Raw genomic sequence first — 27498 nt, forward strand, 5'->3', positions numbered from 1 at the left:
AACAAAGTCGCCGAAGCAAAGATAAAAAAATTACAAATTTATTATACGAAACAGTGCTGAATGTGGTGCATCTCAAAGCAGAGGCACTCCTCATCTTTCAGCTTTTAGGTATTTATACCCTATCCCGGCCGCCGGAGTTTCTGTCTCTCTTCTCGTTGGTTGAGAAGTTGGAGCTCACATTCTTCCCAACCGCCTGACCCGTTACAGGTTGAGTTCACACCTTTTCACCTTACAGGGCATACACACACCTCCCCTACGAAATCATTATCCTAAACACGCCTTTGATTAGTTGATTACGCTACAAGTTTTTTCACAGTCTTTGCTACCATCTACTGTCCAGTGTTAGTAATTACAAGCACTCTGGTGGTCGTTTACTTCATCAGGTGGTCGTATCCTCCTCTTCATCAGCTGCCCTCTAGATGACCTTAGTCCACTCAGCGGTCTTCACAGCCCCCTCAGCAGTTTTACTGTCCAGGCCTGGTTTCTTTGGCCTTATCGATACTCCCCTATCTTCTGGGTTCCTGTATTGAAGGCCACATTCCAGTCTGTTTCTCTTTACCTGGATAACATTCTGTAAACAAGGATCCCTTGACAGACCCAGGGCAGTTCTAAGGATTAGTTGGGTGCGATTGATTAGATTCTACTATCACTAAGCCTCCTTTGTTAGTGCAGGCACGCTAACAAACATATATCCATTTGCTGAAGCAAAACTTAACCCGTTTCTCACAATGCACCCCCTTTTCATTCATTACGTTTTTGCTGAAGCTCATAACCTTCTTCCCATTTATTTAATAATAACTGTAACCTCTCATTTTGTTCTTCCTTCTGGTGGTCCCTTTTCCTTAGGACCATAATTCTCTGTGGTGTAACATCTTGATTCGAGGCCTTCGCATCTGGTAGACTGGTCACTTGCATTCCTTCTACCACACTAGAAATCCATCTCACTGCACAAGGAATAAAGCAAGGCATGAACAGCAGTCCAGTAGTAGCACATAACGAAATGAAGCCCACCTTTTTCCACCAAGATACTCCAAAAAAGTTATCCCACCAGTTGGCCTCTATCATAGACTTCCATTTTTGCACCGGGACACGTGCTAGTCTTCTGATGTTCGTTGCTATATCTCTCACAGCTTGCCCGTTATCATCAATTTGAAGACAACATTCTGAAGTGTTAAACTTGCCGCATACCCCCCCTTCTTCTGCTAGTAGGTAGCCTAATGCCAATCTATTCTGGTATATTGCAGTTCGCACCTGTGTTTGTTGGGCCGCTATTAATTCTAATGCTGAGGCGGTCTGATTGGTAATTACTTCGAGTACGGCTTGCAACCTAATTATTCTATCGAGCATATAAACAGGTGTTCAATATCCCCAGCTACCATCTTGTGCCCATGTTGCTGGTCCGTAAGTTTCTATAATGCGTTGAGGGGGCCGTTCATCCTGTCCCCATTTTTGAGCCCCTCCTATCTGGATATCTGACCGTTTCTCTCTCCTTAGTTCATCATATCATTGGACTCCCAGCCCAGCGGCCTGTGCATCAGACAGCAAGAAAAAGAAAGGAAGGCATTATGTATCCAACACAACATATTCCTGACCAATTTGGAGGTAACATTCAATAAGCACGTTGCCTACAATTCCAATAATGGCCTTCTAAAGCCCAAGCCCCGTTAGCAAATGGACCTGTGGGAGAATGGCTAGCTGAGAAGGGTCACGTAGACATGATCCAGCTGGCCGAGCAAAAGCTTGAGAAACATCGGATTCTGCCCCCGTAACTGCTGGGCTGGTAAAGACACCTTGTCCTTGACTATAATTGTTGTATGATAACAGGGAGGTTGCAGCTGCTCAGGCATGGGAAAAGAGGATGAAAGTAACTGTAAAGAAGGAACCAAGGGTGGAGTTGATCTTTCTAAGAACTAACCAATCATGAGCTTAACTTTTGTAATATGTATGAGCTAATTATGTTAGAACATAAAAGGGCACTGTGTGAATCAATAAACGAAGCTTGCTGATCACTCATATTGAGTGGCCCTGTCTTCCCTCCGTCGCGACAAATGGCGCCCGAAACAGGGACCCTACAGAGGGCTGAACCTGCGAGCCACGGTCAACGGAGTCTCAGTGCTGGTCCTGTAAGCAGCGCAGGAGGCGAAAGGGATTAAAGGAAAAGGTCCCCGCGCCCGAGAGCGAAAGGGATTAAAGGAAAAGGTCCCCGCGCCCTGGAGCACCTATAGAGAGTGTCCTGCCGGCTACGCGCCGCCGAAGTCTGAAAGGCTGCAACAGCGCGCTGACGAAGGTATGAATAGACAAGCGGCGTATGATTTGCTCAAATGCTTTTTAGAAAAGCGGAGCATTTAGGGTATAGATAACGAAGGTATGAATAGACAAGCGGTGTACGATTTGCTCAAATGCTTTTTAGAAAAGCGGAGCGTTCAGGGTATAGATTGTAAAAGGAAGTTGCCTGGGTTATCAGCGTATGGAGTAGCGAGAGCTTGCTTTGATAATCCAGATACGGTTTTTGAACACGAGGAATGGCGTAAATATGAGGATAAATTGTTTGACGAAGTTATATGCGATAATAAATCAGCCAAAAAGTCGATAAAGCCGTGGCGGGCAGTCGCTAACGCCCCGTTGCAACACCGAGCTGAAAAAAAAAAAAAAAAAAAAAAAAAAAAAAAAAAAAAAAAAAAAGGAATCCCTTCATATATGGGTATTAAGCAAGGAAGAGAGGAACCATTTGGCCTGTTTATCGATCGAGTAGCAGACGCCATACAGGCGGCCGGGGTGCCCGATTATCTCAGAGGCACTATACTAAAGCAGTGTGCTATACAAAATAGTAATCCGGCCACACGCAACATCTTGGCTACATTGCCAGGGACATGGACTATCGAGGAAGGACTAGAAAGGATGGCTCAGGTACCGGTAGGGCCACAGGCAATGTTAGTTGAGGCAGTAAAGGAACTAGGGAATAGTTTAAAGGAACACGCGCAGGCTACGCAGAGTCAAGTTCTTGCAGCCCTTGCTCCTTTGCAAGCCTCCGTTCATCGATTAAATGCTACTGGATCACCTCGCCCACGATGCTACCGTTGCGGCGCTGCTGGACACATCAGACGGAACTGCAACGCCGGCTCAGTATGGTGCAGAAACTGCCGGTCGGACAACCACAATGAGACTGCATGTCGCGCTTCCAAACTGGGAAACGGACGATTCAGCGGGAAGAGCCGCCCCGCGCCGACACAAAAAGCGGCTGCATATCCGGCAGCACTCAATCCCTTCAGCTCAGACCAGCCACAAGCGGAAGCCTCGGCTTGGACCTGGCAAGAGCAGTAGATTGTACCCTGTTGGACTCAAAGCCTGTCCGGATTACCACTAGCACTCAAGGACCAATCTGTATCAATGGACAAGCTGTCGGAGCACTACTTATAGGCCGTTCATCAGCCACCATGCTGGGACTTAATGTGTTGGTGGGACTGATTGATAAAGATTACCACGGTGAGATCCAGATCATGGCCCACACGTTATTTCCACCGCTCTTCATCGCTAAAGGCACCAAGGTGGCGCAATTAATTCCCCTACCACATCTTGCGGGAGCCCTTCCACCGCTGCAAGAGCAGCCACGAGGGCAAGGAGCCTTTGGATCTACAGGACAAATGGCCCTACTAACTGTCGGCTTGCGCCAAAGGCCACAACGCCCGGTTGCTGTGCAATACGCCAACCTAACTATATCACTTGTTGCTCTTCTAGACACTGGCGCTGACATTTCCATAATCAGCACGCATAAGTGGCCGGCTCAATGGCCGACCTACGCGAGCAGCACCACAGTCGCGGGAGTAGGAGGATTGACCCTTGCTCGCAAATCACCCCTTCTACGATGGACCATAGGGGACAAGGTACCATCTGGGTTCCCAGCCGTTGGGTAAGGCCTGCCATCGACCACCCTGAAGTCGCCGCTGAAGGTGACCCGACTAATCACCGTAAACCAACGGACTGAGACCGCTGCGCCTGAGTGTGAACCACGAGGTCACAAAGACAGAAATTAATTGTACAGTCTGTGGGGTCTGTAACCCCTAGGTATTATGTGCATGCTATTTGCTTAGAAGTTGAAACAGAGAAAATGGTTAATTTAGGTATAGAAAGCTTTATAGTAGTTGCCTTAGTTGTAAGCATAAGAGCCATCCCATATAGCGAGATGTTTGACCCACGAGAAAATGTGTGGATAACTTTAGCTCGGTCACTCAACACGACCAGCTTTTGTGCAAGCCTAGCAACACCCCGCTCCCCATTTATTACGTGCCTTATAGGGGTGCTCTTGGAGACTGGTTGGGTCTGTCCGGATGGCTGAGAAACCTTTTACAGACAGGACTGTTAATCTTAATCATTGTACTAATAGCGTTGCTTTGTGTGAGTTGTATGTTGTCTTGTATGAAAACCCTTGTGTTACGGATGTTTAACCAAGCCTGTGTCATTCAAAATAAAAACGGGGGAATTGTGGGAGAATGGCTAGCTGAGAAGGGTCACGTAGACATGATCCAGCTGGCCGAGCAAAAGCTTGAGAAACATCGGATTCAGCCCCCGTAACTGCTGGGCTGGTAAAGACACCTTGTCCTTGACTATAATTGTTGTATGATAACAGGGAGGTTGCAGCTGCTCAGGCATGGGAAAAGAGGATGAAAGTAACTGTAAAGAAGGAACCAAGGGTGGAGTTGATCTTTCTAAGAACTAACCAATCATGAGCTTAACTTTTGTAATATGTATGAGCTAATTATGTTAGAACATAAAAGGGCACTGTGTGAATCAATAAACGAAGCTTGCTGATCACTCATATTGAGTGGCCCTGTCTTCCCTCCGTCGCGACATGGACCATCCCATGTTTCATCATCTTGTGGTACCTCACAATATAGCGGATCTTCTGAGCCCAACGGTCCTCCTGATATACTTAGATCCCCATGGGAGTCGCAATAATCACATTCAAAGGCCTCTGCATCCAGATGCCATTTACAGTTACATCCTCTCTCTTTTTTTCTTCGATTTGTAGCTGACCAAAACTTTGTGAAATATGTCCTAGTCCCATTTGAATTTTTCGAAGCTCATTGATAAACTCTTATTCCATGGTTTTTGCTAGTAGTATTGTCCCACTGACAAGCCAGGAACAGAGAATCTTTAAACCCCCCTTTTTGGCCAATCTCTCTCCCTGCTGCCCTGCATCCAGCATGCCAAGGTTCGTGGAAGGAACACCTTACCCACGTACCATCTCTAAGCTTAACATGTGTTTGGTTCCATCTTCCTTGGTACCTTTGACAATTATAAGGAGTACACAGTGAACTGTAACAATCCATTCCTGGTGACAATGTCCACTCACATTCGCTTTTCCCTAAATATTTCCCTCCCGGTCTGGTTCTATTCAGGCAATAGTTCCCCTTCCCCGGGTACAATATTTTCCACGCAACTCCCTCTTCAGTCCAGAACTTAGTCCCATGACGTACTGTACTTAAGCTACTCACTAACCATTTAGGCTGGACAGGCCGGGCTACCCATGGCCATTCTTCAGATGCTCTCGGGCTTCCGCGTACCCAACAACTACTCAAATTAAAGCTTTTTGCTATTTCCTTCCCTAATGTCACAAATTGGTTATCTTCCATTTGATTGTAACACAGAGGGATGGTCACGAGGTTCATTATTATGATAACATAAAACCTGCCAAGGTCTGGCGCGGCCCTCCCTCCCATCTCTCAATGCCTGCTGGGTTACTGCCAGCAGCGGAGTTCATTCACAGAAGAGGAGTGAAGAGGCCAACCCAGTCTTGCCCTTGGCTTTTGTTTTTAGTGTAGAACCTTGGCTGGTAACCCTCCCAGATATTCCACTTTTATTTCATTACCCTCAAATTTACAAATTCTGTTTCTTAAGAGTCAATTTTAATTGGTCACTTCCCTGGGTTACTGTCCACTCTCCAGAAGGTGGAGTTACTGCTCCTTTTACCCCAGCAGCACGTGTCCACCCCTTTTCTTTAGTTCTTATGGCTGCTTCTGTTGTCAGGAGTACCAGGAAAGGTCCTTCCCACGCTGGGGTCAGAGTATCCTCTCACCGGGACTTTACTAGAACCCAGTCTCCAGGCTGTGTCTGGTGTAGTCTGAAGTCCAGCGGAGCTGTCTGGGGCAGCAATCTGCGTTGTCTCAAATCTGTAAGATATTGGGCTATCCCCCCCAGGTAATTTTTAAGATAAACATCATTAATTTCAGGAATGGGTACACCTTCTTCCCTTCCCAAATATGGAAGACCAAATAGCATGACATATGGAGATACTCTCAAATCTTTCCTCGGAGCAGTCCTAATTGTCAGCAAAGCTAAGGGCAGGCATTTAGTCCAGGGTAGCTTAGTCTCTATTACCAACTTGGTGATATGTGTTTTGAGAATTGCATTCATCCTCTCAACCCTGCCAGAGCTCTGGGGATGCCAGGGGGTGTGGAAGTCCCATTGTATCTCCAGGGCTGCACATATCATCTGCAATACTCTGGAAGTGAAATGGGTTCCTCTGTCAGAATCTATTCTTTCGATTATTCCATATCGGGGAATAACTTGCTCTGGTAACATTTTGGCAATGTTGGAAGCCAGTAGTAGTGGGGAAGGCCTCCACCCAGTGCATGAGATGATCTACTATCACTAACAGGTATTCCCACCTTTGCACCTTAGGGAGCTCTGTGTAATCCACTTGGATACTCTGGAATGGTCTGAGGGCTAACTTTCGCCCTCCATTAGGGGCTTTTCTCATCACTTTCTTATTTACTTTCTGGCAAATTAAGCAGTGATCTCCTATCTGTTTGGCCACAACATAGATGCCCAGACAACCGTAAGTTCTCAAACATTGGTCTCATAAAGCTTGTGTTAATCCTAGAACCAGTCAGCCACCTTCCGGACTTCTGGCTTAACATTGTTCTTACTATGTGAGGGGTGGTGACGCGCGGAAACAAACCTTACAACTCGCAGAGAGTTATAAAGCAGGTATGTTTATTGCGGCACCGGGTGCAAGGGGGATCGCTCCTCCAAACTTGCACACCGGTTTGTAAAACAAGCGTCTATTTATGATGAAAAGCATACATATTCATTCAGGTGGGCTGGGTTATCATAATTGATTCTAAGAAAAGGCGTTACTATTCTAATTATTTCTAGGAACTCATTATCATAAGTCTCCTCCCCTTGCCGCATGCATACTGTTGCCTGGTGGTCGTGGGCCGGGGTCTTCTGGAGGAAGGCTCGCAGTCTTCTTCACCGTGTACCTTTACCTTTGTCCTAGAATGCTGGGTTGGCTGGCCCCCAAACTGCAAAACTGGTCCCGACCAGATGGACACTTTACCCAGACAGTTAGGTTCCTCCTTAGCATGCAGGCTGTTCCCGCTATCTTATACACAAGGCCATTTCTTTATCTTGGAATGCTGGGCTCCGAGCTCTGTTCTTTGCCAGGCTGTACTAAATCCACACTAACAACCTTTAACCATTCATTTTCTGAATCAAGTCCCCCCTTTTCTTCCACCTTTGTAAATTCTTTTACAATTGCCTATAACACCCTTTCCTTCTCCATCTGATTTCTAAAATACTTCCCTGACTCCACTCGTTCACGGAGCTGATGCTTCTTCCATTGAATGTATTCGTCTTTGCCCCCCCCCCCGGTACAACACAGAAGGCATCTAGTTAATGCACACACTAAAATTCCTAACACAAGTATTGCTACTAGAAAGATAAACAGTTGTTTAAGCCAAGCCAAGTTAGGTAACCATGAGGTTCCCAGGTACAATTGTTACTGCTAATTAATACAACAAGCTCTTCTTTCAACACTTGTAAATCAAATCTGGGTCCTAAGGGGTAGATATTATCATCGTACTCACAATACCCGTTCAACTCATTTCCCCCTCTTGCCCAAAATTTGGGCCAGGTCCCATTGGCACTGTTCCAGTCGCTTGCTGCCACCCCATATAGAGGCAATTTTATTTCTCCTTTGGGTAGGTTAGTGCATACCCAACAATCTGACAGATTAGTAGCCCTTACCAATGTTTCCAGATTTTGTGAATATGTATTCATATCCCATGTCCCTCCCCCTGAAATACAAAGTCCTGGCATGTTGACGACTATTAATGTCATTAATGTCCATCTTTTCGTTGGAGGCAAAGTTTCAGGGGTCCGGCCTGCGTTGATGTCCATTGGGGTTCTGGAGCTCTCTTGACTCGAGTCCAATGGATCCAAGCGGCTTGTTCCTTAATCTTTATGGCCATATGAGTGGTCAGCAGTACCTGGAAGGGACCTTCCCACTTTGGCTTCAGTGGTGAATCTGTAAAAGACTTAACATATACATAATCCCCAGGTTCGATCTCGTGTACTGGTCCATCCAGCCCACGAGCTCTTGTTCCCAGAACCAGTTTTTCTACCCCTCGGAGCTGTTTTTGTAAATTTATCGTGTAATCTGTCAATATTTCATTCCCCAACTCTGTGGATATCCCGTCTTGTATACTATATGGTCTCCCATACAGTATTTCAAAGGGGCTCAAACCTTCTTTGGTTCTGGGTTTTGTTCTTATCCTGAGAAGGGCTAATGGTAATGACTGAGGCCAGGCCAAGTTAGCTTCCTGGCCTAGTTTCACAATCTGCGTTTTGATCAAGTGATTCATCTTTTCTACCTGACCACTCGATCGTGGGTTGTATGGGGTGTGAAGTTGCCAATCTATACCCAATAATCTGCTTACTTTTGAAACAACCTTTGCAGTGAAATGAGATCCTCGGTCCGAGGAAATTACTGCGGGATCAGTTAATACCAATAGGTATCGAAACCCCCCTTTTCTTGGAAGTTCTGAAAAATCAATTTGCCATTGTTGTCCTGGATAGTTTCCCTTCCCTATCTGGCCAAACTGGACTCTGGGACCTGTCCTAGGGTTGTTCTGTAAACATACCTCACACTGCTGAGTGACTTGTTTGACAGTGGCATATAGATTCCGAGCACACATTAGCCTACTCAGGTATCTGTAAAGTGCCTCTGTTCCCCAATGGGATTTCTTATGTTCTGCCATGACTACAGCCCATCGTAACGAGAAAGGCACTATTATTTTTCCCTGTGGGGTTCTGGCCCATTTCCCTTCAATTTTCCCATTGAAGTCTTTGATCAATTTGTGATCGTCCCTAGAATATCTAGGTTCGTTGTCAATTTGTATCTTACCATCTGGGACCAAGGATTGTACCTCTGCATTACCCATCTCTGCTGCTCTTTTGGCTTCTCGGTCCGCCAGTGTGTTGCCCAGTTCCATAGCGGTGTTCCCTTTTTGGTGAGCTTTGCAGTGCATGATAGCCACTTTGGTAGGCAGTAATACTGCATCTAAGAGCTTGAGAACTTCTTCAGCATGTTTTATGTGTTTCCCTTGTGTAGATAAGAGTCCTCTTTCTCTCCAGACCGCCCTGTGAGCATGCACCACCCCAAAAGCATATTTAGAGTCTGTCCAGATATTTATCCGTTTTCCTTTGGCTAGTTCCAGCGCTCAGGTTAGTGCTATTATCTCAGCCTTTTGGGCTGATGTATTTGGGGCCAGGGCTTTGGACTCTATTACCTTCTCTGTGGTGGTTACCGCATAGCCAGCTTTGCGTATCCCCTGTTGAATGAAGCTGCTCCCGTCGGTGAACCAGGAATCCTCTGCATCTTCCAATGGTTCTTCTTTCAGGTCTGGTCGACTGGAGTACACCGCCTCGATTGTTTCCAAGCAGTCATGGGTCACTGATTCTCCTTCGGTTCCGCTGAGGAAAGAGGCTGGATTGACAATATTAGTTACCGTTATTTCTACATCATCTTGCTCTATCAGGATAGCCTGGTACTTAAGAAACCTCTGAGGTGAAAGCCAATTCCCCCCTTTTACTTCCAGTACTGCTGAGACGGTGTGTGAAACCATAACTGTGATTTTCTGGCCTAGGGTGAACTTACGGGCCTCTTGGATGTTTATTACCACTGCTGCCACTGCTCGGAGACAGCTAGGCCACCCTTTACTTACTTCATCAAGCTGTTTAGAGAAGTATGCCACCGCCCTTCGATAGGGTCCCAGATTCTGAGCTAGGACTCCTAAGGCCATTCCTTGCTTTTCATAGGAAAACAACCAGAAAGGTTTAGTAGTATCAGGTAATCCCAGGGCAGGTGCTTCCATTAACCTCTTTTTTAACTGATGGAAGGCTCTGTCTGCTTCCTTATTCCACACAATATTCTTTGAGTTAGATTCTAATAACTCATATAGCGGCTTTACCAAGAGTCCGTAGTTATATATCCAGAGACGACACCATCCTGTCATTCCTAGAAAGGTCCGAAGTTCCTTAGGCATCTGTGGTCGAGGTGTCTGGCAGATGGCTTCCTTCCTCTCCTTCCCTAGTGTCCGTTGGCCTGCGGTTATTTCATATCCCAGATAGGTCACTTGCTGCTGGGCTATCTGTGCCTTCTGTGGAGAAACTTTATAGCCATTAAGTCCAAGAAAATTTAGCAGGCTCACAGTCCATTCTAGGCATGTTTCTCTGGTGTCAGTGGCGAGTAACATATCATCCACATACTGCAATACCACTCCTGACCCAGGCGGGCGTTTCCACTGTTCTAAATCTTTGGCTAGCTGATTTCCAAAAAGTGTTGGACTATTTTTAAAGCCCTGTGGTAGCACAGTCCATGTAAGCTGTGTTTTCCTTCCAGATTCTGGGTTTTCCCATTCAAATGCAAATAAAAGTTGGCTCTCTGGGCTCAGAGGCAAGCAGAAAAAACATCCTTTAGGTCCAAGACGGTAAACCATGCCAATTCAGGTACCAATTTAGTTAGGATTCCCCAGGTCCTGTCAATCTCCTTTAAAATGGGCCTGAATTTTTCTTTTCGTCTCTTTGGACACTCATTCTTCCAGTGTCCTTTCTGCTTACACCCTGCACATTGATCTCTAATGGTTTCCTAAAGTTCCTATTTCTTATTCCACCCCCACCTTGTAGTGCTGCTACCAGTGCCCATTTGTCCTTTCTCCTATCCTCTTCTTCTCGGTTGCTAAATACTCTCCATGCCTCATCTAGCAGAGTCTCTAGATTTCTGCTTTCAGTTGTTCTTAGCTTTTGCAGCTTCCTCCGGATATCACTAGCGGACTGCCCTATAAAGAGAGACACTAACTGCTGGATTCCTATCTCTGATCCAGGGTCCAAGGGGGTGTAGCGTCTCATTGCATCTCGTAATTTATCCAAGAACTCCGAGGGAGTCTCCTTCGGCCCTTGTCTTACAGCATATAGCACTGACCAGTTAATAGCTTTCGGGATAGCTCTCTCCATCCCTCTTATAACCCAATCTCTATAACCGTGTAGTGCTTCCAAGTGAATGCTCCTATTTGGGTCCCAACGAGGGTCCTGCAAGGGGAAATAGTTTTTAATGTCTCTTCCTGAATTTCTCAGGTGGTCCGTGGCTATATCTTGAGCAGCTTTCAAAACCAGTTGTTTTTCAGTTTCTGTCAGGTGATCTAATTATAACTGAATATCACCCCAGTCAGGATTGTGCTGCTTTACCAGAAACTGAAAATGTTTAGTGACCCCTACGGGATCATTCCGATAATTCTTCGCCACGTTTTTCCAGGTTTCTAAATCAAATGAGGAAAAAAGGGACTTTTATCAATACAGGTCCTTCCGGACCCACGGCTTCCCTTAAGGGTGCCTGAATCAATGCTCGCCCTGTTCCCTTTCGGGTACGGGACGATACCGGGCTATCAGGTGGGGTTCTGGAATCAGTTTCTCTGTCTCCTTGGGAAATATTTTCGTCTCCCATTACCTTAACCGGTGGTAAGTAAGTTTCAAGTAAATCCTCTTCTTTAAAACCCCGAATCTTTTCAGGCTTTGTGCATCTCCGCCCTATGCTACAGGCCGAACAACATCTTTTTATATTTGCTTTCATTTCTTTCCTTTTTTCTTTCTCTAAGGCTAATACCATCGGGTCTTGTGGAGGTAATAGCCCGCAGTCCCGTTGGTACTCTGGGTGGTTCCGAAGGGTGAAAAACATGTCCGCATATGTGACTTCATCCCACTTTCCTTCCCTTCTAAGGAATAGCATTAATTGTAATATAGTATTGTAATTAAGGGTCCCGTTAAAGGGCCATTTCTCTTGATCATCTAACTTGTAAAGGGGCCACCACTGATTACAATATTTAATTAAGGTTTTCTTGTCCACGCTGCCACCTGGTGAGCCCCCGATCTCCTTCCAGTGTGCTAAAATACACCCTAGGGGACTCTTTTTCAGTATCTCACCTCCTTGATTATTGCCCATTTTATGTTCCTCCTTACCCCCTTAGTTCAGAGGTGACCCTGATCTCCTTGTGTCACCTGGGTGTTATTCCTGTTTCCCTCCCGGGAAATAATACAGCTATATCCCTGTCGCTACCTTTATCTCCAGGGGTAGGCTATGTCTCCACAGATTACTTGTTTCAACTCTCCCACCCGCTCGATCTTTTCCCACTCAGTCCAGCTACCACACTGTGAACACCAAAAATCGTCCTCCTGATCTACCCAAACCTCCGTATTACAAGCAAAGCACTTTACGATAAAAATAGGATCACAAACGTTATCCGAATGTCCAAGACACTGCCACTTAATATTCTCAATATTAGGTTCACACAATGTTTCTTTACAGTCTGTCATACGCTTCGTTCGTCTCCGGCCACTCTCCTCGCAGAGAACACGGAACCGCGGATCGGAACTCCGCACTCGCTCCGCAGCAGTGCCGCGTCTCAATCACTCATTTCACTCATACAACAATTTCCACCTTATATCAGACAATAACACAATAGTGGTACCTTATGACAAATACAACAAGTAACCAACAGTATTACAATTCCACATACTAACCGAGGGATCCCACACCAACCATTAGCCCAAGCTTGAGCATACCCCGGGGCGAGTACGCCGACTCTTTACCACGCGTAGGATGTCTCCTCACGACTTACATGTCCCCCCCTTAAGAAACCCTAAACATACCTGGTCCGCAATAGATGGTCCTTGTCTGTCCCCGCGGTGATCAGGATGAGTAGGGGAGTCCTTCCGAGAAATCTTAGGGGTACCCAAAGAAGTCCCGTCCTCAGCAGGTCCCGCAGCCGGACAGAGGGGGTCCCATCTGGGGTGCCAAATTGATGCGCGGAAACAAACCTTACAACTCGCAGAGAGTTATAAAGCAGGTATGTTTATTGCGGCACCGGGTGCAAGGGGGATCGCTCCTCCAAACTTGCACACCGGTTTGTAAAACAAGCGTCTATTTATGATGAAAAGCATACATATTCATTCAGGTGGGCTGGGTTATCATAATTGATTCTAAGAAAAGGCGTTACTATTCTAATTATTTCTAGGAACTCATTATCATAAGTCTCCTCCCCTTGCCGCATGCATACTGTTGCCTGGTGGTCGTGGGCCGGGGTCTTCTGGAGGAAGGCTCGCAGTCTTCTTCACCGTGTACCTTTACCTTTGTCCTAGAATGCTGGGTTGGCTGACCCCCAAACCGCAAAACTGGTCCCGACAAGATGGACACTTTACCCAGACAGTTAGGTTCCTCCTTAACATGCAGGCTGTTCCCGCTATCTTATACACAAGGCCATTTCTTTATCTTGGAATGCTGGGCTCCGAGCTCTGTTCTTTGCCAGGCTGTACTAAATCCAGTTGTACTGGATTGTACTAACAACCTTTAACCATTCATTCTGAATCAGTGGATACTATCAATGTTCTCCCAGAGGTCAATTTCCTGCTTTCCTCCACCAGTAAGGCTGTTGCCGCCACCGCTTGCACGCAGGTTGGCCGCCCTCATGACACTGGATCTAATGCTTTGGATAAATAGGCTACTGGTTGTTTCTGCCCTCCCCAGGCTTGAGCTAACGCTCCGTAGGCTATCCCACCCTCCACATTTACATAGAGGTGAAATGGCTTTTCTAGGGAGGGAAGAGACAATACAGGTGCCTGTATTAGTTTTTGCTTCAATTCTTCAAACCGCTGTCGCTCCTCTGGTGTCCACTCAGGATTTTCTGTCTCTTCTTGCAATTTTTCATATAAGAATTTAATATGTTGGCTAAAATTATCAATCCATAGTCTGCAGTATCTAAGAAGGCCCAGAAACTTTCTTATTTCTTTTTGCTTCTTGGAGTTGGGGTTGCCACAATACTAGAAATTCGTTCTGGGTTTATTCTCCTTTTCCCTTCACTGATCAAATGCCCCAAGTACTACACTTCCCTCTGTACAAATTGCAACTTACCTTCTGAGACTCAGAGTCCTTTTTCTGCCAAGAAGTTTAGTAATTTTATGGTGGCAGATTGAACTTCCACCTCCTCTTCCCCAGATATTAATAAATATGCATTTATGAAAGGGAGGTCCTGCTTAACCAACTTGATCTCTTTCTATGACCATGGGACCCGTCTTCTCCATGCAGGGAAGGCTGTGGACGTTGTCTGCCTGGACTTTGGTGAGGCCTTTGACACCGTCCCCCACAGCGTTCTCCTGGAGAAGCTGGCGAATCATGGCATAAACAAGTGTCCTCTTCACTGGGTAAAAACCTGGCTGGATGGCCGTGCCCAGAGAGTTGTGATTAATGGGGTGGAATCCAGTTGGCAGCCGGTCACCAGTGGTGTCCCTCAGGGCTCAGTTTTGGGGCCAGTCTTGTTTAATATCTTTATTGATGATCTGGATAAGGGGATTGAGTGCACCCTCAGTAAGTTTGCAGATGACACCAAACCAGGTGGGAGTGTTGATCTGCTTGAGGGTCAGCAGGCTCTACAGAGGGACCTGGACAGGTTGGATCATTGGGCCAAGGCCAGTGAGATGAGGTTTAATAAGGCCAAGTGCCGGGTCCTGCATTTTGGTCACAACAACCCCAGGCAACGCTACAAGCTCAGGGAAGAGTGGCTGGAAAGCTGCCCAGCAGAAAAGGACCTGGGGGTGTTGGTGGACAGCCGGCTTAACATGAGCCAGCAGCGTGCCCAGGTGGCCAAGAAGGCCAACGGCATCCTGGCCTGTATCAGGAACAGCGTGGCCAGCAGGAGCAGGGCAGTGATGGTGCCTCTGTACTGGGCCCTGGTGAGGCCTCACCTCGAGGGCTGTGTTCAGTTTTGGGCCCCTCACTTCAGGAAGGACATTGAGCTGCTGGAGCGTGTCCAGAGGAGAGCCACCAAGCTGGTGAGGGATCTGGAGAACAAGTCATACGAGGAGAGGCTGAGGGAACTGGGCATGTTTAGTTTGGAGAAGAGGAGGCTGAGGGGAGACCTCATTGCCCTCTACAACTCCCTGAAAGGAGGGTGTAGAGAGGTGGGTGTTGGCCTCTTCTCCCAAGGGAATAAAGACAGGACCGGAGGGAATGGTCTGAAGTTGGGGCGGGGGAGGTTTAGATTAGATATTAGGAAGAATTACTTTACTGAGAGAGTGGTCAGGCCCTGGAACAGCCTGCCCAGGGAGGTTGTGGAGTCACTATCCCTGGAGGTATTTAAGGAACGTGTAGACATGGCACTTCAGAGCATGCTCTAGTGCCCGAGATTGTTGGTTTCTGTCTGTTTGTGGGGTGCTGTGTGGTTGTGGGCGTTTGTTTTGGTTTGGTTTTGGTGTTTGGTGTTCTGGGATTATTTTTTTTTTTTTTTTGTTGGTTGGACTCGATGATCTCAAAGGTCCCATCCAACCAAAAATATTCTGTGATTCTGTGAAATCATCTACATTCTGAAGCAGCTTGATCTCTGGAGAAAAGGAAATTTCCTCAAGAATTTGTTCCAATACCCGCCCAAAAAGGTTGGGTGATTCAGTAAACCCCTGTGGTAACACAGTCCACCAAAATTGCTGCTTCCTCCCTGTTACTAGGTCCTCCCATTCAAAGGCAAACATGTCTCGACTTTCTGCTGCCACTTTCTGCTACTACACTGAACCACTTGTGTTCACGAGGTATTTTGCTTAACAATGTATAAGGGTTGGGTAAAACTGGATAATGCATCTGAACAATTTTGTTTAGTTCCCTCAAATCTTGCACTAGTCTCCAACCCCCATCTGACTTCCGGACCGGTAAAATAGGTGTATTATAAGAAGAGATGCGTGGCTCCAAAAGACCATCTTTCAACAATCCCTCAATCACAGGTTGAAGCCCCTTCCTCCCCTCCAGGGATATAGGGTATTGCTTCATACGCACAGGTTGACTCTGCTTCTTTAATTCTACTTTTAGAGGGGGTATGTCCAATCCTCCCCGATTTCCTTCCGCCACCCAGACTATTGGATTAATCGCTTGCCTCTGTGATGCTCCCCTTACAGCGCTCCCCTCATGAAGAGCATTTTAAAAGATACCTTGCGGAGTCTGAGTGCTTTTCTTACTGGGATCATCACAGACCAGCACCTCCTGGTTATAACCACTCTTTCAACAACCTTGGATGCCAACACTCAGGTCCCATGGACTGGTAAGGGTGTAGTTTGCTCAGGTAGCCCCTGGCTTGGTCCCCGTCCACTGCTCGTTCTTCTCCTCCAGAGTCCTGCCTCAAAGCAAAAAGGGCTGGGAGACCTCGCTGGTGGCAACTCGGGGAAAGAGGACATAGAGCATCTCAGATCTATCTACACCGTCTCCTACTAAATTCAGCAGTGGCCCCATGTTATCTCTTCTTCTGCTTTAACTGTTCCTGAATTACCAAAAGCTCATCTTGGTGCCCTGGAATTCCTTTTCAAGTTTCAATTGAGTTTTGATAGGGGCCATTGCTGAGCCAGGAGAATGCTATCCTTGAGGACAAGATGTATCCAGGCACACAGTGAAAACTGGTCTTTTCATTGATTGTATCGTCAAGGGATTGAGTAAAGATCCCTGTGTGATGTGTTTCATGTCCATGAAGAAGAGAGAGGGGACAGACCTTGCCTCTCTGATGCCACCTGATGACTGGTGCCTCTGACAGAAGGCATCAGTCGAGGGAACGGGCGCCCAATCGCACTCTCTGCGATGCCGTCTGGGGCATCTGTGACACATCCACCCTGAATGGGAACTGCTTCCCTGCAGGTCCCGTGTGCTCCAGGCCAGCCTTGGAATCTCATGTTACTCTGTGGCCCTGGATTTGAACATTGCATTGAGTAGCTGCCCTGAATTCTGTCCGGCCACAGGGAACTGAACCTGGGACAAATGCCCCTGTAGTCACTTGAGCTCTGGTAAATTCAGCTGATGGAAAAGAGAGAGGCCTTGCTCTCCCTATGGCACAGGAGTGCAGTCGTTCAAATGAATACCTCTAAAAACTGACATGAACATAGTGAGTAGATAAAACATTCCCTTGGCCTTTTTGGGGGGAATCAGTTGCCATTTCAGTTGGCCAAAGGATTTCCCACCAGGCTCATATATGATCCCTGAGATGTTGCCCTGTCTCTAAGAACTGCCCCATTAGAGCTTGCAGTTCCCTGCTCATATCTTTGACCACCCCTGACACCTTCAATGTGGCCAGGCGTTGTCTGAACAGCCCAATCCTGCCCTCCATCGCCATGGATGAACGTGGGAGCTGGAGACAAGGAGCTCACATGCAGGAGCCTATTGTTGTGCACACCTGAACCCCTGAGGCAAGAGGAATCCCACCTCCAGTGGGTTTGTGGCAAGCATAGGAGGGAGGAGAGTCTCCTTCAAACGCCAGCAACAGAAACACAGGATGAGATGTTCCATGGACTCAGCTGAATCCCTTCCCTCAGCAGGGGTAACGGAGATCCCTGCCTGTCGCTGTCTGGATGTCCTGTCTTACTATATAATAATACCAAAAATAGTGACATTTAGAAGTAACTTTGAGAGGAGAATTTTCAGTTCTGGAAAGAAGTGTCTCTATCCAGCTGAGAGAGGGAACACCGGGGATGACTTCAGCCTGTTTCACAGCCGGTTCCCCTGGAGCCCCAGGGACCCCTCCAGGGAGCCCAGATGGGGCAGAGAAAGTGCTGCCTTGGGCTGTTGCTCTGCTGCTGAGCTGGGCCGGGCTCCTGGGATGGAGGGAGCTCCTGGCCATGGGGCAGCGCGGCAGAGAGACAGCTCTGCCCAGGAGCAGCTCCTCTGCCAAGCGCAGCAGGGCTGGGGGCTCTCCCAGGACAGGCAGAGAGAGAGCTTAAAGGTGGTCAGGACTGGGAGGATGACTGAGAGCGCACTGGAGGAGAAATCTTCACAGCCCTTGACAGGGTAAGTCTCTGGCTGCAGGGCAATGCAGCTGCGGTTCCTGGAATGATCTCCTAAAGCTGGCACATCCCACAGGCTATGGCATCTATGAGGAGGTCTCTCACAGTTTCTTCAGAGTAGAGAAAAGGACTTGCTTTGGAGCCCAGCTTACCTAAGGCTCTTTCAAAGGGACAGGGCACATCAGCTGCCTTCTCCCAGGGATGGCTTCACACCCGGAGTGTGAAGCCAGGTGTTCACAAGGGGTGCCCAGGGCTGTCCTTCAGAACAGGGTCCCTGTGTCCCAGGGAACTGTGTGCTGGGGCAGGGACTCTGCCGCCAGTCAGGGTCAGATCTCAGCCTACCCGGGGAGCAGGATAAATGTTTAAGGAGTTCTCAAGTTGGAAGAAGTCACTGGGACTCCTGAGCTGTAACTTTGAAAGATCAGTAGGTCTGCCTTGAAGCTCTTAGGGTGCCTTCAGCCACTCCTCTGCCCATGGAGAGCACCAGCATCACCTCTGCTGGACCATCAGGGTTGCTCTGACCTGCCCTTTTGCACCTGCGAACAGGAACATGAACCCAGTCCCTGCCCTGCAAACAGGCAGGTGTCTGTAGGGCCAAGGTGAGTGCACAGAGGTTGGGATGGGCTCTGTGAGTGCTGACAGGATAAGACACGGCACAGGGAAACACTTCCCAGGAGGAAAATGTCCAGGCAGCAGAGACATGATCAGGGAATGAGAGGAAACTAAAACCAGTAATGCTGTGGGAAGGAGGGCAATGTTGATATCTGGGAGGTGGCATGAACGGCTGGGTGAGGGTAGCATTTTCCTGAGTGCCTGGCTGTCTCTCCACTTGCCTCCCTCAACCAGAACCTCACTGCATTTTTCCTTGTTTCTCTACTTGTCTGTGATATTGTTGTTGTCTTGTTCTCTCAGTCAGGCTCTCTGGGGATGGGAGCTGCAGCAGCCAAGTCAGGCACGGCTCTTGTCATTCCTCCCAGGCAGGTGTGTCCATGGGAATGAAGTGCCCAAGCTCTCCTCTGACCTGTGGGGCTGTGGGCAAAGGAGTCGATGTGGCTGGGGAATGAGCTGAGCCTCCCTTACTGAGATATCTTCAACAGGACACGTGGGTATCTCCTTGGGGTGTCCTTCCAAGCTCTGAGCTGCCCTCCAGGATGCAAATCTTTCCTACAGCATCTTTGTGTTCTCTCAGTGCCCCATGGAGAAGCACAGAGATGCTACAATGGAGGAAATGCTGCTGGGTTTGTGAAATCAACTCTGTGTGTCCTTGGTGAGAAGTGGGGTGCCGAGCCCTTGCTCAGATACCTTAAGAAAGGGTAAGACATTTAGTGATCGCTCTGCTCTCAGCAGAAAAGAAGCCAATTTTCAAGGGAGGAGAGCGTGATTGCCCTCTAATACCCAAAGGTGCAAGTGCAGGAGAGTTGGGAACAAGCCCGTCCAGCCCCCCCTGAGCTTGCCCTAAGCCACAGCGAATCCTTTTGCCTCTTAGGTCTTACAGTTGCTAACTCTGAGCGCAGGAGAAATGTGGGGGATTTCTGGCTTTGGAGAACCAGTCATGATGTGTGGGTAGGAAGAAAATTCCCTGAACTCAGTTCTACCACCCACGTTGTTTCAAACTGGAAGTGCAGATGCTAACAAGCCCTTCTGCATTAGGAATGGTTTAGTCTCACAAATTCCAAATATCCTCCCGAGCCCCTCTGCCACATTCCAATGTACCCACTGCAGCAGGGCAGGGATGACTCCTGAAGAGGCCAAATGCAGAGGCCTGGCTGTTCACAGCACTGGCAGCCAGCACAAAATGAAGCTCAAGTCAGGGATCTGAAAGAAGGTTGCAGAGGGACAGTCTACAGGAAATGGCGTAGCTTTTCCTCAAACAAGCCTGTCCTAAATTGTTGCTTTCTTTTCCTCCAAGAACAGTGCCCCATGCCCAGAGGAAGCAGATGCCCAACAGGAGCTCCATCACCCAGTTCCTCCTCCTGGCATTCGCAGACACACGGGACCTGCAGCTCTTGCACTTCTGGCTCTTCCTGGGCATCTACCTGGCTGCCCTCCTGGGAAACGCACTCATCATCACTGCCATCGCCTGTGACCACCGCCTCCACACCCCCATGTACTTCTTCCTCCTCAACCTCTCCATTCTTGACCTGGCATCCATCTCCACCACTGTCCCCAAATCTCTTGCAGTTTCCCTCTGGGATTCCAGGGCCATCTCCTACTGGGGATGTGTGGCCCAGCTCTTGTTCTTTTTCTTCTTTATCACAGCAGAGTTTTGTCTTCTCACTGTCATGTCCTACGACCGCTATGTTGCCATCTGCCAACCCCTGCACTACGGGACCCTCCTGGGCAGCAGAGCTTGTGTCCACATGGCAGCAGCTGCCTGGGGCAGTGGGTTTCTCAATGCTCTCCTGCACACGGCCAATACATTTTCCCTACCCCTCTGGCCAGGGCAATGTCCTGGACCAGTTCTTCTGTGAAATGCCCCAGATCTTCAAGCTCTCCTGCTCACACTCCTACCTCAGGGAAGTTGTTCTTATTGTGGTCAGTGTCTGTTTATCATTTGGCTGTTTTGTGTTCATTGTGGTGTCCTACGTGCAGATCTTCAGGGCCGTGCTGAGAATCCCCTCTGAGCAGGGACGGCACAAAGCCTTTTCCACGTGCCTCCCTCACCTGGCCGTGGTCTCCCTGTTTGTCACCACTGGCACACTTGCCTACCTGAAGCCCCCCTCCATCTCCTCCCCATCCCTGGATCTGATGGTGGCTGTTGTGTACTCAGTGGTGCCTCCAGCTGTGAACCCCCTCATCTACAGCATGAGGAACCAGGAGCTCAAAGAAGCTTTGAAGAAACTCATTCAATGGGTTCACCTCCAGCAGCGGTAGAGCTGCCCATCTCTCCTCACAGACTCTTCTTAGCTTTTCTCAGGGTGGTTTGTGCTTCATTTCTTTTTCATCTGTGGTCATCGTGTTCATACAGGAATGTCTGTATTTGCTCCACATCTCCAGAAGCATGATCCTACTGTGCTGAACAATACAGAGGCCTTTGGTAAATGTGCCATCATGGTGTCAGAGCTGGCTTCCTGAGGATCTCTGTAATCAAAGGGCACCTCTCCCAAGGGCAGCTCCTGAAGCCTGGGCTCTTCTTCCTGCTGAAGGCAGGAGCAGGCTCCAGGAACTGCACTCGCCATGGCTGCTGCTGAGCTTGGTTCTCGGAGGGTTTATGGGGAGAGGGCACTGGGAGACATTCTGGGGAGAGAGGGCTGGACCCAGGTCTCACTAATTTTAAGTATCTGTCCTGGGTTGGGTGTCACAGGGGTAACTTCTCTTACAGTGCTGGGGAAAACTGCACTTTTAGAAGTCTCTAGTGTCTGAATTCATGAAAATATGTACTTTATAGCCAGCCAGACTCTGTGGGATTCAAGGTCTCGGTGTTTTTGAGCCTTGCCAGGTGCAGGCACAAGGAGGAGCAAGGCCTGGGCATTTGGCCTGGGCTGGCCAACAGGATTATTTCATACCATGATCGTCACATTCAATATAAATTAGAAAAGTTTGCTGTGTAGTTTCTCTCTCCCTTGATGGTCATGGTCCAGAGAACTCCTTGCCTCAGTTCTGGGCCCCGGTTCTGGACCCCTGAGCCCTTCCCTTCCCCCCAAAGCCTCAGCCACCCCCAGTGTCCAACCTTTGCTGTTCCTGCTGGGAGTGCACACCTTCCTGCTGATGGAATGGGCTGAGAATAATTCTTGTATATCTTAGATTAGTATCGGGATTGATACTGGTTCTTTAGTATTATTGTTAATTATTTAGTCTTATCCTATTAAATCTATTTATATTTCAATCCTCGTGTTTCTTTTTGTTCCCCGATTCCCCTTTCTGGGTGGGGAAGGGTCATTGGGTGAGAGAATAATTGTCTAAATGACCATAAATTGTTATGGGTTTTCTCAAACCGTAACAGTATCCACAAGCAAACAAGGGCTCTGCCATCCCAGGGGAGGCCGGTGGGACCCTCCAAAAGGAGACTGGAGAGTGATTCGTGTGTCCTTCAGTAAAAGCCCATGGATGGGTCAATGTGCACGTGGGAAAACATCCTGAGTCATGAAAAAAGCTCTGAGCCCATTCCACAGCTGTAGACCCCTGGGAAGGAGCTCAGTGGCAGTGCGGCCCCTCCAGCTGATTCTGCTTCCCTCCCTGACCAGCACAGCCAGTGTGGAGTCACTCCAAGGGCCCACAGCCCACTTGCTCTGTGGAGCATCACTGCCAGCGTGGGGCCCTGTGAGGAGCACAGCGCCACCAGGCTGGACCGGAGGAGGGGTGGGGAGAGATCAGAGGAGCCGAGCATGGCTAGAAATAGCCTTGGAGAGAAAAATGAATGTGTTCAGCTGCTCCAAGATAATACCTGGAGTTTGGGTACCCTAAAGGACGCTCACGGTGCAGAGTCCTTGCTGTGCTGGTGCTCCATCAGGCCTGGGAAGTGGCTGGAGAAGGACTGGTGTCCACCACTTGCCATCTCTTGGTGCCATCATCCTTCCTGAAGGGTGTCATGGAAAGGAAGGCTGGGGCCCTGTATCAGGGCTTGCACTGAAGGAAGCCACATCACTTTGCTGCCATCCTTCAGTCCTTGTGCCCAGAACATGTTCTTCAGGCAACCTTCCCCACCCTGGGTGTCAGCACTTACCTCAAAAGTCACCCTTAGACAAGGTTCCTCAGCAGGGGCTGAGCTGGAGGACTGGGGTCCAGCTGTGACCACAGGAAGACTTCTCCTGGGTCCTCTGCTGGTGTCGCAGCTTCTGTGGTCCCCCAGCAGAAAAGGCAGCATACAGAGACTTGGGAAACTGTAGACCATCCCCATGCCCATGGGAGCCCTCAAGAAGAGTCCCTCACTCCAAAGATCCAGCCTGGCTTGTTGCTGCATGGACAGACAGGGGAAACTGTCCCAAGAACCTCCTTCCAGACCCCATTGCCTCGTACCAGCCCCAGTGCCCAGCCAGACAGGGCTCTCCCCCTGGTCACTGCAATGGTTCCAGGCACCCAAGGCAGTGTGGAGTCACTCCGTGTGTTACCCACCTGGTAACACATCCATGTTGTAGTTACTGCTGAGCGAAGCTTGCACAGCATCGAGGCCATTTGGGCTTCTGATGGTGCCCCAGCAAAAAGTAGGCAGGGGGTACATGGGAAGTTCAGAGGGGACATCGCTGGGACAGCTGACCTAAATGGGCATATTCCATACCATATGACGTCATAAGTGAGTGAGTGGCTGTGTGGGACTGAGCTGTCTACCAAGGTTATACCACAACACCCGTACATCAAGGCAAGCTCGGACAGGACTGGTTGAGGAGCAACCTCAAGGAGAAAGGTTTGGGCATCCCAAGGTCGGCCAGAGCAGCCAGTGCGGCTCAACAAGAATATGGCCATGAGCACATTGGAGGAATATGGCCTCCCAGAAAAGGAGACTTATTGTCCATCCTGACTCAGCAAGAGTGTGGCCGCATTGGGAGTGGTGTTCCCCAGGGATTTGACTCCCTGTTCTGGAGGAATTGGAAGGAATGGTCACATCTGCCAGGATGGGGTTAGGGGCCATGTGTGGAGGGGCTGGGAGACCTGGGCTACTTAGCCCAGTGAAGTGGAGGCTGAGGGAAGAATAGCAGTAGCTCAAGACAGTTTGAACATTTCAAGAAGATGGCACCATTTTTGACAGTGGGAAACAGGATGGCAAAGGAAAATCATCAGACACTGCAGCTTTGGACGTCCAAAGTGCACTGAGGGTGAAGAAATGTCATTCTGAGGGTGGTGCTGTGGTGCAAAAAGTCCCTGAGAGGGAGTCTGGACCAGCCCATGGCTTTGTGTTTCAAAGAACATCTGGTGAGGAAGGAGAGACACCGGTACAGATAGGGACATGCTGGCGTGAGAACAAGATGGGGAAGTACATTGGGTGTCTGCAGCCTGCAGGGAAACAGGCACAGGCATGGGACAGTGTAGGACAGCCTGTGGTGCAGATGGCCAGGGGCGCTGTCAGGGCTGAAAGGCCCTGGCAGAACCCAGGTCTTTGCCCCCTTGGCTATGGCTGATGGCCCGGCCACAAAGGCCTAAGAAGACACACATCATCCTCATGGCAATGGGGCATCGTTGCCTCCTTGCAACCCTCCCAGGGAGGCCGGGAGGTGTCGTACCATTGTCCTGTCTTTGGCATTGCACTCCCCACGTCCCCAGGAAGAACCTTAACCCACACAAAAGGGTCAGGATCTGCCTTCCCAGGGTCTGGGGGTCAGGGCTTGGCCTTTCTGCTTCATCAAACAAAGCCAGGGGTTTCTCAGCACCTGAGCTGCCTGCACAGCACCTTTGCCTTCCTGCCATCATGGCCTCCTGTGATCTGCTCTAACGAGTCCCTGGGGAGGCTTTGTCAGGAATGGCCCTCGCAGGGGCCTGTTTATACTTCAAGGTACTTTGGGGTTTGCTTCTGACTTTGATTTCTTGAGAGGTTTCTTCAATCTCCTCTTGGCATCTGAGGTTCATGGACTCAGCACCAAATATGCCATGGGGCTCATTAAGATACAGAAAGCCCTAATGAGCTATGTCTCTGCCTGTAATTTTCTTTAAGGCCTTAGGACTTGTACAACTAATTGGAGAGGTTTCAGTTGGGTACCTAATATGAAGCTTTACGTGAAGATCTCATAAAGGAGGATTCTTTCTTTCAAGGGTATTTTCTATCTTGTTTTAGTTTATAGAAGAAGTGAGAACGGCATTCTCCAATGGGTATTGATCCAGCGGGTCTCCTGGAGACACCTGTACAGGCAGGAGAAGCAGTCCCTTTAGGTCCAACGCTGTATGGACAACCTCACTCCTCACCTCCTCAAGCCCACCAGTTCCCTCCTCGGCCACTTCGCACTTGCATCCCTTTTCCTCGCATCAGACTTCTCCACCGCACTCTGCAGCTGGATGGTACAGCTCCTTTCCACCAGCTCCCACCTGCTTTCCTTAGAGACCGGGCTGCACAACGGCACAGAAAGGTTTCTCTGCATTGCCGACAAAGAAAAGTTAAACTTGATGTAATTTAATAAACTATAGAACTCTCTCCTCACATATAGGCAAAGTCTAAGCAGCAGCTCCTGTCATCCAGCTTTCACAAGGGGTTTCCAGACAAGAACATTTTTAGACAGAGGAATAAGAAAGAATAGATATAAACACAAGGAAGGTGTTGACTAAAGAGTTAAAGAGACTTCTGAACGATGGGGCAGGTTTCTAACTCCCTGAACCTCAAAGCAGAAAGCAGAGAGTGGAGAGGCATCTGACTGACCAAAGAGCAAGCGGAGGAGAAACCCGAGAGCAATGGGAAGGGCAGGCGTCCAGGTAGTCTGCTGAAAAGATGTCCCTAGACATGGCCATTGAACCAGGAGAGGTGGAAACACCTGAGTAACGAGGTCGATGAAGTAATTAATGTAGTGGTGTATGTAGTGGTACTACTACTACACTACAGTGATGTAGTGGTAATACAAATACAGGGGAAGATCAGTATTTCTTCTGCCATTAGTAGAATTCTGTCATGGTGGGAAACTCGGCCATTTCTTAAACGTGCTCCGATGATTCAGATGATGAAAATGTGCTGGTACATTTTTTTCAAATGTAAAAAATAAATAAAAAATAACACCGTGCACCTTTCTGGTCAGAAATCAGTCGTGTGAGCATAAACAACCAGGACTGTTTGGACGTTAAGCACAATAAAAAGAGTTTTTACAAATACATTAGCAAGAAAAGGAGGACTAAGGAGACTCTTCATCCTTTATTAGATGGGGGCGGTAAGATAGTGACCAAGGATGAGGAAAAGTCTACGGTACTTAATGCCTTAATTACCTCAGCCTATAGTAGTAGGACCAGTTGTTCCCTGAGTACCCAGACCCCTGCGATAGTAGATAGGGGTGGGGAGAAGAATGAAGCCCCCATAATCCAAGGGGAAATGCTGAGGGAGTCTTGGCCACCTGGGCACGCTGCTGGCTCATATTCAGCTGACAGTTGACCAACACCCCCAGGTCCTTTTCTGCCGGGCAGCTCCAGCCACTCTTCCCCCAGCCTGTAGAGCTCATGGGGTTGGTGTGACCCAAGGGCAGGACCCGGCACTTGGCCTTGTTGAACTTCACACTGTTGGCCTCAGCCCATCGATCCAGCCCATCCAGATCCCTCTGGGGACCAATCCTACCCTCCAGCAGATCAACACTCCCACCCAAATTGGTGTCCTCTGTGAACTTACTGAGGGTGCACTCCATCACCTCGTCCAGATCATTGATAAAGTTATGAAAGAGAACAGGCCCTGATACTGAGCCCTGGGGAACACCACTGGTGATTGGCCGCCAACTGGATTGAACTCCATTCACCACTGCTCTCGGGGCCCAGCCCCCAGCCAGTTTTTTACCAAGCGAAGAGTACTCCCATCCAAGTCATGGGCAGCCAGTTTCTCCAGGAGAATGCTGTGGGAAATGTTGTCAAAGGCTTCACTAAAGTCCAGGGACACAACATCCACAGCCTTTCCCTCATCCACCAAGTGGGTCACCTCGTTATAGAAGGAGATCAGGTTTGTCAAGCAGGACCTGCCTTTCACAAGCCCATGCTGACTTGGCCTGATCGCCTGGTTGTCCTGTTTGTGCCTGTCGTGTCAAAAGGAATGTAGTTTTAGTTTTGTCTGTCAGAGTCCCAGGACCTTCACTGATTTGTCTGTCAGAGTCCCAGCAAAGGACTTGCAGTGAGTCAGATTCACAAAAAAATGAAAATGATTTATTTTATTGAGAACCTCAGAACAGATTTGAGATTGGCGTTGATAAATTCACTAACTACAATAGCGCTACTAATGGAGGTTAATATTGCTGGTAAAAATAGTAATAATACAACAGCTCAGGGTAACATTCACCAGAGGGTGAAAGGCGCAGTGCTGACCCAGGAAGGCGTCCCTGCCTGGGGTGGAGGGAGAGAACGCAGCCCCTCGACCGGTCCCTCAGGTGTCGAGGTTCTTCTCTCCAAATTTAGCAGTCATTTTCTCCGTCTTTTTATTTCCAAAATTATGAGGTTTCCCTCCCCCAGGTTGTATGATTTGGGTGCAGAGACAAGTGCTACGGTCATATATGTTTCGTGTGATGTCTATAATCCTCATTAGCGTATGCAGGGGGGTCAACTTTAATATGCATTTCACAGGCAATGAGGCAAAGGTCACTCATTGGACACGATGGCCCTTTGAAGAAGCAAAGACCTGCAACGGTTCCTGTTATCTTCTTGTCTTTGCTGACCAAAAGCAGGGCTGTCCTGCCTCCACAGGGCTCCCTCCTGATCCGCATCCCCTCAGAGCCAGGCGAGTCTCCACTCCCCCGGGGGGCACAGGAGAGGTGAGAGAGGGCA

At 48.6% G+C, this 27498-nt stretch overlaps 1 pseudogene; it reads left to right on the top strand.

Moving 5' to 3' along the window:
* Positions 1 to 20417: 20417 nt before the first annotated feature.
* LOC141478488 (olfactory receptor 14J1-like) lies at positions 20418 to 25602 on the top strand (annotated as a pseudogene).
* The last annotated feature ends 1896 nt before the right edge of the window (positions 25603 to 27498 follow it).

This window comes from Numenius arquata, unplaced genomic scaffold, assembly GCF_964106895.1.
Source record: "Numenius arquata unplaced genomic scaffold, bNumArq3.hap1.1 HAP1_SCAFFOLD_49, whole genome shotgun sequence".
In the NCBI taxonomy this organism is placed as follows: Eukaryota; Metazoa; Chordata; class Aves; order Charadriiformes; family Scolopacidae; genus Numenius; species Numenius arquata.